A 13750-nucleotide genomic window follows, 5' to 3' on the forward strand; every position below is an offset into this window, starting at 1 on the left:
GTGTTTCATGTGGATAATATGAAGTGGTGGTATGTCGTACAAGTCACTCCTCGTTCTTCAAAGAGCATTTTTCAAGGTAGGGATGTTAAAGAGCTCATCGACAAAGTGGCAATGGAAAATAAACATATGGAAGATCACGTACAAGATGAAGAATGCCAGATACCACCAACTAATCAAAATGAAGGTAAGCATTGTTAATTCTTGCGTCAATTATATTCATGTACGCTCTCCCTCGATTTGCAAGCTCATATAAACCTTGCTTTCTAGAATTATCTCAAGCCGAACATGTTGTGCGTACATAGCCTGCTGCAGCGTGGACAAGAACATGCACGTGAGACATTTCATGTTGGACGGCGCCCACATACACAACGACCGTGACGGACGTGGTCTTCTGATGTCCCGGCTGGACGCAGAAGATGGTGCAGGACCCCAATCTCTTGAGGGGACGATGGCTTCTGTAACCTTGGTGTGAACGGCGATCCAGTCTACTCAGTCAGCATCATGCCCCACCAAACCGCGATCGTCCACTACTACAGCTCCGTCCGGATGGAACTACTGCCCGATCAGGGCTTATACTACTGCAGCCGCAAGCAGGGACCTTGCAACCCCCTTTAGAAGCAACTATTGGTGTTGTCCACTCGACCTACAATCATGCTCCATGTTTATGCGCCGAAGCACCTGTTACTTTGTGTGTTTGATTTTATGAACATGGACCTTAAAAACTTTTACTCTTTATATGGCAAATCGCTAGGAATTTCAGCAGACTTTTTCACCACTCATGAAAGTGAACTCAAGCAAGAGGCTGCACAAGATAGATGGAAGACCTAAACGTATAATAAAAAACATAAACATAGAAGCGTGCAACATAAGCATAAACATAGAATAAATATGCAACAAAAAATCATAGAAATGGTAGAACCATAGAACAATGTCATAAAAATATAATATTATCAAGTGGGAGAGAATAATATGAATACTACATATCTCCATTTTATAATTCTCTCTCTCACACACATTTTGATTGTTATCACCCCTCAACAACAGTCACATTTTTATTATTTTGAGGCTCGATCATTTTTATTACTTTTGGTTGCACATGGCCATGATTCGTAGTAATGTGATCCTGAAACACAACAAAACTAACACAAGTGAAACACAATTTAGAAAAACAAAAAGGTTATAGGTTTAAGACTCTCTTGCCATGCTTGCTAAGTAGGGCGTCCATAAATAATAATCCATCCTTCTTCATGCACCTTTTCAAAATAGACAAGTTAGCATACATGGATTTGATAGAAGATGCAAGAGATATTGGGCCAAACTCTTAAGCAATTATTCAATTTGCGAGTCTTGATTTAATTCATATTTGATTGTAGTACAATACATTTTGTGCTTCTTCTTCTGTGATATTGGGATATTTTTAGCTCTCGAATGCCTCATTTTTTTTTCTAGTACGTGGCTATATTTGCAACTTTAGCCGCGTATTAGCAATGCACGAATATAGCCGAATGTATAATTGGGCACTGTAATTGTGTACACCCTGCGCACCTTCCTGAGTATCCTTTCTCTACTCTTTCTCTTTTTCACATGGCTATGCTTCCCATCTCTTGTAGTGCTTGCTTGCAAAACCACAAGAAGTGAGTGCCACGTACCAATAATTTGAGATGTTGTTACATGAAATGCACTTACGACGGGAGGCTTTGAACTATTTTGAACCCATGCAACTTAAGTGTCTCTCAAGATGCAATTGCATTCACTTGCAGCTCCTTCTGTGATATTGGGATATTTTTAGCTCTTCAAAATACTCTCTCGAATGTCTGAATTTTTTTTTTCCAGTATGTGGCTATATTCGTAGCTATAGCCGCGTATTAGCAACGCACGACTATCGCCGCGTGTATAATTTGGCAATGTAATTATGTACACCATATGCACCTGCCCAAGTCCCCTCTCTCTAATCTTTCTCCTTTTCACGTAGCTATGCTCCCTATCTCTTGTAGTGCTTGCTTGCAAAAGCACAAGAAGTGAGTGCCACGTAACAACAATTTGAGATGTCATCACATGCAATGCCCTTACGACGAGAGGCTTTGAACTATTTTGAGCCTATGCAACTTAAGTATGTCTCTCTAGATGCAATTGCATTCACTTGCAGCTTCAAAGCGACGTTGGACTAGAAGAGAGCACTGTCGGACGTGTGCAGTTGGGTGGATTCGTACCTCTTGAGGCGACGACTACGGCACGGGTTTAGACGACGATGCTACATGAATGTCATTCTTGACAGACTTCCACTAGAATGATTACATTTAGTCTCGTAGATAAATATGACATGGGAGCCGACTGCCCTCAATGTGTGTACATAACACGATGTCATGTGGAGCTCATTCTGGAATTGGCATAATTATAGATTCCACTAGACTAGATACGAACTACAAGCAAGCGAGTACAACCAAAGGAATCAGCGAGCCACAATCAACACTTTCATTAAATTTCATAAAGTTAGGTCAAAAGATAAACTAGAAATAAAGTAGCTCTCACTTACAACAAAGGAAGAGCATAGTCACATCAAGAGCCTCCCAAATTTAAAAGAAACCATTTATAGAAAAAACTTTACATGTGCCTATAAGCGCGGCTATGCATAGATGGTGGCTACTGTTATGCATATAACTGCACATATAACTATGCTTGTAGCAACATGTATAGTCACACGTGGTTAAAGCTACGAACAATGTGATTTTAAAAAACGGAAATAGAATGGGGGAGAGATGTGGGGACACATCCCCACATCCCCACATCTCTCCCCCATTCTGTCCCCAATTTTTTTTAATCACATTATTTAAACACTACCTAATCACGCTTTTTTAAAAACTAGTGCTCTTCCTACCTTCATTTTCCAATCCATCTTTACCCACTATATTTTCAAAGATCTTAATAGATACGTGCATACTCTGCTCATCAACTTCTCTTGGACAGTTCTGCATTTTCCTTACACTACATAGATCACATGTTTCCATTATGCATTTGTAGCTATGGAAGCTAATTCCTGGAGGCATTGGGTAGAGTATAGAGTCCCAAAGAGTTGTGATACTCTTACTTGTGCTTTGTGAAGGCATCCATTGTTGGCATTTCCATCAGATTGAAGGCATACAATGCAATTGCAAGTGCAAAAAGCCCATGGATTGCAAATTTCTATGTTTGTATGTGATTTACTACCTCATTCATAAAAATGATATATGTACATGCATAATACAGCAGCAAGTGTAGCGATCCATCAATTTTCAGACAAATAAGGGTTTCAAAGACTCAAAACAACGTTGTGAAATTTGAATATATGGGTACTTTCCATTGAACCTTAAATAAAGCTCAACCTGAAATTAAGTTATAATGTGTTAGATATACCAAGCAATATCTAGACTAATTTAAATAAGCTTTTAAATTACCCGTGACTCACTTGAGGCTCCTCAAGAATATGGATTGGATATTTCACATATCAACATCTAGCTAGTCTTTTACTACAAACATCTTTTTTGTTGGGGGACACCCTTGTCTCATCCATCCAGAATTGAAATGCTATATCTTTGACATCTTGATGGATGCGGGTTTTTTGGCCCGACATGTTTGTGACATGTGGATATAGGAAATGATCCATCAGCTTCATTTGTCATTGTTAACTAATGCTTGGTTGAATATAAATGTCTTTGTGGATCCCCATAAGCTTTGAAGCTTGTGGAATGCTCGTGTCAATAATTTGCTCCCCGATTTCACCATTCACGAACATGAAGAGATCTGATTTATTCATGAAAATCTCATCTAAAGATCTTGGTAGCTTAACATGATTTAAAGTATTGCAGATGTTTCTTAGAATAGCCGATTCCATTTCTTTGATTTTTGGCTAGACTGCGTGATCTTGAAACAAGGATGTCGAAGAAGTTGTTGAAAGATTTCCTTTCTAGTACTTGCATCCATCCCCATTGTTAATTTATCAAAGTGTTATACCATAGATTGGCATATCTTCCATTTCTTCTGTTCATCTACCACTATAGTATTGCTTTCAGTCACCATGTTCATCATTCTCGCCCGTTGCTTTTGCTTTTGAAGAGCCCAATATTCTCTTAGTGATTTCCTACTATTTATATAAGCTTCAATTTCAGCTTCTATATTTAAGAATATTGAGATGCTAGACATTTCTTCAATTTGCACCATTCTTGTAGTACTCTCAAGGACTTCAATAGTATTGTACTTTTCAATAGTACTCTCAAGGACTTCAATAGTATTGTACTTTTCAATAGTGTTATACTTTTTAGCAATACTTTTCCTACAACATGAAGACCATTTTTTAGTACTTTCTAGTAGTGATGAAGTGCTTTTCAATAGTGCTGAAGAACTGTCGTGTGTGCTGATTATGCTACTTCTCAAAGTAAGCAAGTAAAAAGTTTTATACCTGCATTACCAATGCTTCTAGCAATGATAAAGTACTATATTGAATTGAGCTACTAGCCATTTCTTCAATTTGCCCCATTGTTGTAGTACTTTCAAGGACTCAGTAGTGTTGCAATACTCTTTAGTAGTGTTACACTTTTCAGCAGTACTTTTCCTACAAACATGAAGACCATTTTTTAGTACTTTCTAGCAATGATGAAGTGCTTTTCAGTAGTGCTGAAGACATGTCATGTGGTGCGTATGCTACTTCTCAAAGTAAGAAAGTATAAAGTTTCATACATGCTTGATGATGCTTCTAGCAATGATAAAGTACTATTGAAACATATACTTGCAATCAAATGTTCCAAATGACCTAAAGAGAAGATCTACGATGAGAGATGAAAAGATCTAGAGATTGTAGGAAGAGAGACCCTCATTCATGTGTGGAAAGAGTCTAGACCTCTAGCATAGCTCGCTCACAAAAGAGAGAGAGAGAGAGAGAGAGAGAGAGAGAGAGAGAGAGACATGTAGCATAGCTCGCTCATAGAAGGAAAGAGAGAGAGACCTTCATTCACATGGGAAGAGATGCTTTTAGCATAGCTCGCTCATAGAAAGAAAGAGAGAGAGGCAGATCTACTTTCACTAAGTTGCATTCAAGTGTGTTTGTCTAATTGTTGTTAAAGACAAAGAGTGATAGACCAGGGCCACACTAGGTCTATTTTCAGTAAGTTACATGTAAGTGTGGCAACTAACCTTTGCCTAATCACCATGCAATTGCTAGTGTGACCAGTAGCTTGAACTTGTAAAAATTTGGACTTTTTAGTACTTTTCAAAGCCTACTTTTAAGTGCCAAAAACTGATGTCCTTGACATTCCTTTCTAGGCCAACTATACGTGCTTTCATGGGGCTACACAAATGCAGATTGGGCTTCTAGTGTCTTAGATAGTTATAGATACATGGATACACAAATGGAGAATGGGCTGATAATATCTTAGATGGGTATAGATACATGGGTACACACATGTAGACTAGGCAGATAGTGTCTTAGGCATGAGATCTACTAGAAGCTTTATGTTCTCTTTTATGGGAGTGATGTTGTTAGCTTGGATTAGCAAGGATCAACCCAACAATTGCTTTGTTGAATACATAATCTAAGTATAGGGATACTGCTATAGTAGTATGTGAGGTAGCTTAGTTAATAGAAGCTACTTCAAGATATGGGTGAGCCCATAGATACGTTAGTTGTCATTTTTTGTGGCAACATGAGCAGCATATAGTTGGCCAATAATTGAGTGGATCAAGCTAAAAAAAATCACATTGAGGTGCATTATCATTTCATGAGGGAGAAGGTTCTAACAGTAGAGGTGATGTGGATTTGGTTTATGCTAGCATAGAGGATCACGTGGATAACAAGTGATTGAAAGCTCACTCTCTACCCTACATTCTTCTCAAGAAGGGGGTTGCTAGAACCATAAAAAAGAAAAATCTAGCTTTGGCTTTTTGTACTTGCATGCTTACATGCACAAAGCTCATGGATTACTATAGAACTACCTAGGTTTCATCTTGATGGACGTTGGAAGCATATGTAGTACTCGAAAGAATTACGACAAGTTGGTTGCATGCTGCACTAGCAGCGAGGCCCACAATGACTCATTGTTGTTTCTTTCCACACACAACCACTTCATTCTTTTTAAAAAAAAGGAATTTTATATCTGGAATCTGGTCCTGAATTCTAAGATATATTCAAACCCCCTTCATCCAATTCTCCCTCCATGTCAAGGCCTCCTGAGAGACAAAATTTACGGGCTTGTCCTAGGCATACCCGGGTTCGTAAGCCCTATTCTTGCTACTCACCTAGGCATGCCCAAGTCCAGTCCTCTCATCGGCCCGTATGAACTACACGTCGATGGCTTGGCATATGGCTACTCTTTCCTAGCCCTTTCCATTACATCAATGGCTATCTCGACTGCAAAAGCATGTGGCTCTATATGCTCTAGGATGATGGCATCACTTTTGAACATGGTTTGCTTGGGATCTCTTGGTCTTTTCCTCCCTCCTTGGCTCCACTTCCACCCGTATGGTGGTCTTCCTCTTGGTTCTGATCTAGCATGTGCCCTCTCTTCTTCTATAGGTGACTTCATCTGGTGAGGGGTGTTGGAAGTCATGCCCTATGCATGGGCTATTGCCTCCTCCCCTGGATCCTCACATCATAAGATTCTGCCACTTCCTATTTGGGGTCTGGATGAGGGGATTTTTTGTGGCACTGACTATGCTCCCTGGGCGATGCTTTGCCCTTGTGTTATTGTATGTGACACATCTAACTCATTCATAAATTTAGCAATCTCATCACAGTTAGATGGTTGCACAGCTCCTTCCTGCTTGGTAGCATGAATCAAGATCCTCCTATGATGAGCAAAGGCTTTCTCTTTCTAGATAGATGTGTTCCCATGTGCTCTCTATTCCTGAAGCCTTTGCTCTACTACAGGGCTTCTTTTTCCTTCTGCTCCCTTTTGGCCCACCCTCGGAAATCTTCAACCATCCTTTCCTTACCCTTCATTTCAGCAACATGGGCCTTCCTCATGGTCTCCACCTACTCTTGCCTTTTCTTGAGTTCAGCTCTGGATGCCTTTAGCTCATCCACGTGTGTTTTCCTTATGGATCCACTTGATCCTGTCTATTCTTTAGATTGGCAAAGGCTATCACATCAGAGTGATGTTCAGCTCATTAACCGTCATTTTTTCTCCTCTTCCTCTGGTGTTCTTGGTAGGGGTTGTGGATTCAATTTCCTTCTTGAGGGCTTTTATCGTCAACCCTTCCTTCCTTTGTTTCTCCTTGTACTCTTCCATTAGGCCCTCTAGTTCTTCAATATGGGCGCTTAGTGCGGCCTCATTACCTGCCCTCTCTTCCAAATAGCCGTGACATTGATATCTACATTGATCTTTCTAATGCAGATGAACATGGTTCTCATACTCCTCACTCATGAGATGATGACATTGAATTTGATGCCTTGTCCATTATTAAAGACCACCTGTTGTTCGCATGACAAGTATACGTGTTCTTTTGGCATTTGCAACTCAATTTGATTTAGAAATTCATCAAATGGATGTTAAAAGAACTTTCTCAATGGTGACTTGAAAGAAGAGATATATATGGAACAACCACTTGGTTTGGTTATCCTAGGAAAGGAACATCTCGTATGTCATATTCATCGAGCTCTCTATGGTTTTAAAATTGGCTTCTGATGCATGGTACTTAAAGATTGATGCCTCTCTTCAATCACATGGATTTGCTTCGTGTTCTTCTAATCCAAATTTATACTTGAAAAATGACAATACCACTTATTTATTATTATTGCTCTATATGTGGGTGATACCATCTTGGTTGCCAATAGTTTATCCTTCCTTCTATATACTAAGAAGCTCTTATCATCATCAGCATTTGAAATGGTGGATCTTGGTGAGATTCATTCTTGTTTTGGCATTCAAATCCAACGATCTTGTGAGAACGGTATTTTGCTTCTTCGACAAACAAAATTCATTACTAACGCTCCTGAAAATTTTTTATTGGTTGATGCACATCTAGTATGTACTCCTATTGTTATACATTCTGCTAAGAATTAGCCTTCAAAATATGATCATCCTTTGATGGATGATTGCCCATATGCAAACCTGGTTGGTTGGCTGGCCTCAATACACGCCTTGATGTTTTTTTCACTACAAATATTCTTGGTCAATATATTTCTCGGTCTTCTCATGGCAATTGGATTGAAGAAAATCATGCTTTAGAGTATTTAAAGGGCACTAAAGATCATGGCCTTGCCTATCATCAATAGGCATCTTCATCTTACTCTTCACCTTTATGCTTAGTTGGTTATTGTGATGCTAATTGGGCAAGTCCTCATTATTCAATGAGATCTACAAGTGGAAAATTTTTTTAATCTCCACACCTCCTAAATCTCCTCATGCTACCCTTTATTCTCTCCAAGTAGATACTTCTCAACTTTTCACAGGTTCTCTCACATTTACACATTCTCTTTTTACAGCCTCTTGCTAAGGGCTTGTTCCTGCACACACCCTATTCACTTGTATATTTCAACACTAATCAAAGTGCTATGAGTCTGGCAAAGGACTATATTCAGCATAGCAAAACCAAACACATTGCTGTTCATTATCACTATCTTCACCATGAAGTGAAGAAGGGATCTATTATGGTTGAATATTGCCCAACTGATTGAATGGTTGCAGACATTCTTACAAAGAGACTTGGTGAAGCTCGATTCACTTATATACGCAATGAACTTGGAGTAATAGCAGCAATTTCTTAGAAATTCATCTATGATCATCATTGTATATATTCATTCAAAAGTTTAGACACATGTAGCACACATAACATTCATCCATGGTTTATGGACATCGTTGTATATATATATTATTCAACACTTATCACATTCACGCACATGTCGATTATCACATTTGTATATAAATATTCACGAATGTATATATAATCTCTGTTTTTTCCCTTGTACTCCCCAAAGGTTTTTTCATCCGCGTGAATAGAGACCTTAGTTGATCAAGGGTGTTGGACTATATATAGCTCACCCTAGCTTGACCTAGATCTCGCCTATATATACCAATGCACTATCAATAATACACACTACTTTGGGAGCGATGTCTCCTTTGTAGTGGATCTCGAGCATTGTGCATCCGCGGCTTCTATTTCTCTGTGTGTTGCTATTGTCACAAAGATATTGAAAGGGAGAGGGATATTGAGAGGGAGAGAGAGAGAGGGAGAGAGATATTGAGAGGGAGAGGCAAAGTGATACAGAAGAAGAGGTAGAGGTATATTGAGAGATTGAGATTGAGAGAGAGAGCTTCAGTCCCGGCCATCCTCACACAGACCTTGCCACACCGGGCAATCTCACATAGTCACAATCTTCCCCCGCATCGTAGTCACAATCTCACATAGTCACAATCTTCCCCCGCATCGTACTGTGTCATGCATCGATTGCAGGTATGTCTATTTGATGTTTCTATGTGTCTTTGTGTGTGTGTGTGTGTGTGTGAGACAGAGAGAGAGAGAGAGAGAGAGAGAGAGAGATAGTATGGTGGGGTAGATGAAGATGACAGCACCCCTAGCCTTAGAACTCCTCTCCTTCTTACTAGCCCTTGGCTAGATCTATATCCCTCTTTGGGCACCCTTTTCTAGATCTTTAGGCCCCTTTGGGCTCTTTTTTCTTGCTGGGCACTTCCTCCAATATCCCATCTCTCCACACAACCATCATGGGTTCATACTTAGAAAAATGAGTGTTGGGGTGAAGAGCGGTGGTGGTGGACAAGCAAGTGAAGATGTGACTATGGTGCAAGACATGTGCAGATGATTCCAACCCTATTCCAACTCATAATCTCCAACAACTCTTATCCTTTCTAACTCTTCCTGATCTCCTTCCTTCCTTGTGGATCCATAATCTCCAACAACTCTTATCCTTTCTAACTCTTCCTGATCTCCTTCCTTCCTTGTGGATCCACAAGCATGTTGCACTTAGTCGCAAGGTATGTATCCCCTCCCTTCTATATTTTTAATCAAAAGTTAAATATTTTCTATGTTCTTATCCATTCCTGCTCTCCAGTCTCTCTCTCTCTCTCTCTCTCTTTAATGACTTGGCATTGCTCTATTACTCCCACTTTCACTATTTCTCTCACTATTCTTTTCCTTCTATGCATAATCTCGTCTCTTATGATCATCAAACATGCATCATTCAAAAAAATCAAAAGAAAGGTTTAGAAATAGACTCACCTCTATGTTCTTGCTCCTTCTCGTCTTCTTCAGACACTTATTTTTCTCTTTTCTCTTCCTCTTTCGCAATATTAGGGCTGCTTTATTTCTAGTTTATCTTTTGACCTAATTTTATTAAATTATAGGTTAACTTTATTCTATTTTATGAAGATTCTTGAAAGCTCGTCTCTTGAGGTAAGCTCTTATACCTACCCACTACTTTTGTTACAGATGTTTTCTTTCTTATTGACATACATTCACTTGCCCATAAGCATGCTTATTATTTCTTGGGGCACAACCAAGAGATCTCTTTTATGCATGGGATATGCATAAAAGAGAGCCTTTACAAGGAAAGAGAGCTCTTTTATGCATGGGCTATGCATAAAAGAGAGCTCCTCCAAGCTAGCTCTTAAAATCTCTCTTATGCATAATGAGAGCTATAAATGAGCTCTCTTGCATAACTTCTCATAAGCTATGCATGATCTATGAATAAATAGAGCTTTCTTGTATAACCTCGCATGAGGTATGCCTAAGCTTTCTTATAACCTCTATTATGTATAAAGAGCTAAGTATAAGCTCTCTTAAGAGCTATGCATGAAATATTATGAGCTATGTATGATCTCTCTTATTTTTATGAGATTTGTATGAGCTCATAACATAGCTATACACATATCTATGCATGAGTCTCTTAAGAGCTATGTCGTCTAAGCTCTTGCATAAGCTCTCATGAGTTATGCATAAAGAGAGCTCTCTTGCAACCTCTTTTGAACTAGATCTAACTTCATTAACAATTGAAATTAAACTAAATTATTTCTTATGTTTTTGCTCTATGTTAATGTAAAGACTCTTTAGGGTATCCCTACACTCACTTTCTTGAGGTTGGGTTCAATCCTAAACCCAATGCTTTTGTTTTATAGTTTTGTAATTTTTTCTTTTACGTTTATGCATACGCTTACGTAGCTATGCTTCTAAATGTGAAAATATAGAGCTATGTGTAGCTCTATGTATGGCAAATATAGAGCTATGTATGCTCTATGTATACATACATAGAGCATACGTAGCTCTATGGATGCATATGGAAAGTATGCATAGCTCTATGGATGCATCCATAGAGTACGCATAGATCTATGGATGCATCCATGGAGCATGCATAGCTCTACGTATGCTTACGTTGCATGTTTCTATGTTTATACTTATGTTGTCTACTTCCAAATGAGAAAACATAGAGCAATGCATAGCTCTATGTCTACTCAAATGAGGAAACATAGAGCATGCATGCTCCATTTATGCATACATAGAGCATGCATAGATTTATGCATGCCTACACATAGTAAGCATAGCTCTATGTTTGCATATATTAATCTCCACTACTTTGCCCTTTTTTTTTGCTAGCAAAAAAGTGTCATATGTTTATTTATACATGGGATGTAGATGTCAAGCAACCTACCACAACAAGATATTACATGTGAAGGTGAAGTAGATTTTCCTATGGGTTTTGTAAGTATATTGACTTAAATTATATTTTATCGTTTAAGAAAAAAATATTATCTTATAAGAAATAAAAATTAATATTCATTTGAATCATATATATAGCTTGAAGCAATGGATTGGCCCCATATACACGATGATATATGAGACTGCATTAATAGGATTTGGAGGCTTTGTTTGAAAAGGTGCATGAAGAAGGATGGATTATTATTTATGGAAGCCCTACTTGGCAAGCATGGCAAGAGAGTCTTAAACCTAGCGATTTGCCATATAAAGAGAAAGTTTTTAAGGTCCATGTTCATATAATCAAGCACACAAAGTAACAGGTGCTTCGGCGCATAAACATGGAGCATGATTGTAGGTCGAGTGGACAACACAAACAGTTGCTTCTAAAGGGGGTTGCAAGGTCCCTGCTTGCGGGTGCAGTAGTATAAGCCCTGATCGGGCAGTAGTTCCATCCGGACGGAGCTGTAGTAGTGGACGATCGCGGTTTGGTGGGGCATGATGCTGACTGAGTAGACTGGATCGCCGTTCACACCAAGGTTACAGAAGCCATCGTCCCCGGAGACCCTCAAGAGATTGGGGTCCTGCACCATGTCCTGCGTCCAGCCGGGACACCGGAAGACCACGTCCGTCACCCTGCACCCACAGTCGTTGTGTATGTGGGCGCTTCGTACATTGCCGTGGACGCCGTCCGACACGAAATGTCTCACGTGCATGTTCTTGTCCACGCTGCAGCAGGCTGCGCACGCACAAACATGTTCGGCTTTAGATAATTCTAGAAAGCAAGGTTTATATGAGCTCTGCACACGTGCATGCAGATCAAGGGAGAGCGTACATGAATATAATTGACGCAAGAATTAACCATGCTTACCTGAAGCGCCCCCTACGACCAGACAAAACCAGAAAAATGTAACGAAAGCAATTCGCTCCATTCACGTTGATTGCGACTCGCAGCTTTTTTGGCTGCTGTACTCGCGTGCTTGCAGCTTTTTTTGGCTGCGATGGATTTGGGATGAATCTATAATTGTGCCAATGGCGGAATGAGCTCCGCATGACACCGTGTTATATACGCACATCTAGGGCAGTCGGCTCCCAGAGCGTATCGTCGGCGAGCATAAATGTTGTCATTCACAATTACAATTCACGGCTATGCTTGCTACTAATACGCGGGTATAGCCGTATATATACAGCCACGTGCATAGCTGCAAGTATAGCCGTGTACTCGAAAAAAAAATCCAAACATTCCACATAGCATTCCCGAGATGTGAAAATGTTCCAACATCACGGAAGAAGAAGAAGCAGACAATGTATTGTCATACAATTAAATATGAACTAAATCAAGACTGGCAAATTGAGCAATAGTTTAATGAGTTAGGGTGAGTTTGGCCCAATATCTCTTACATCTTCTATCAAATCCATACACGCTAACTGGTCTATCTCAAGATTCATATGTCACATTGTAAGATCAACAAAAAGATCTATCCCACTAGCAATGGACTCATCATCATCATCATGCTCGAAATCAATTTATTCATCATTATCTTGGATATAGACACCTTCATTTTTATTAGTGGGTGGTATCTCGCGTTCTTCATCTTGTACGTGATCTTCCATATGTTTATTTTCCACTGCCACTTTGTCCATGAGCTCTTTAACATCCCTACCTTGAAAAATGCTCTTTGAACGAGGAGTGACTTATACGACATACCACCACTTCATATTATCCGCGTGAAACACAACCTTGTAAGAAGCACATCGAGTGTAAATTAAACATGCATAAGTATGATATAATAAAAGCTTATGGTTAGACTTTACTTGTTCACAATGGTGAGGTAGCACAAATATGTCCCTCCCAATTTGCCAAATTTTTGTTGAATCGATTCATAAATCCATTTGGATGCCTTTTCATGGTTCCTTGAGCACCTCCACACATATCCTTGAACCACTTCACATCCAATATAAAAATTTGGAATGTCCTGAATCCAACCTTTAGGATGATTTGAATCATGCCACAATAACCAAGCGAGAGATACTTTGCAACGTAGACACATGCTTCTTGCACTTACTAACCCTCTTC

General features: G+C 39.4%; 1 pseudogene; it reads right to left on the reverse strand.

The window, feature by feature from the left end:
* Nucleotides 1-499: 499 nt before the first annotated feature.
* On the reverse strand, nucleotides 500-4194 carry LOC147605491 (uncharacterized; annotated as a pseudogene).
* Nucleotides 4195-13750: the final 9556 nt, after the last annotated feature.

Source organism: Cibotium barometz, chromosome 59 (genome assembly GCF_041138505.1).
Source record: "Cibotium barometz isolate CiBa-2024 chromosome 59, ASM4113850v1, whole genome shotgun sequence".
Taxonomy (NCBI): domain Eukaryota; kingdom Viridiplantae; phylum Streptophyta; class Polypodiopsida; order Cyatheales; family Cibotiaceae; genus Cibotium; species Cibotium barometz.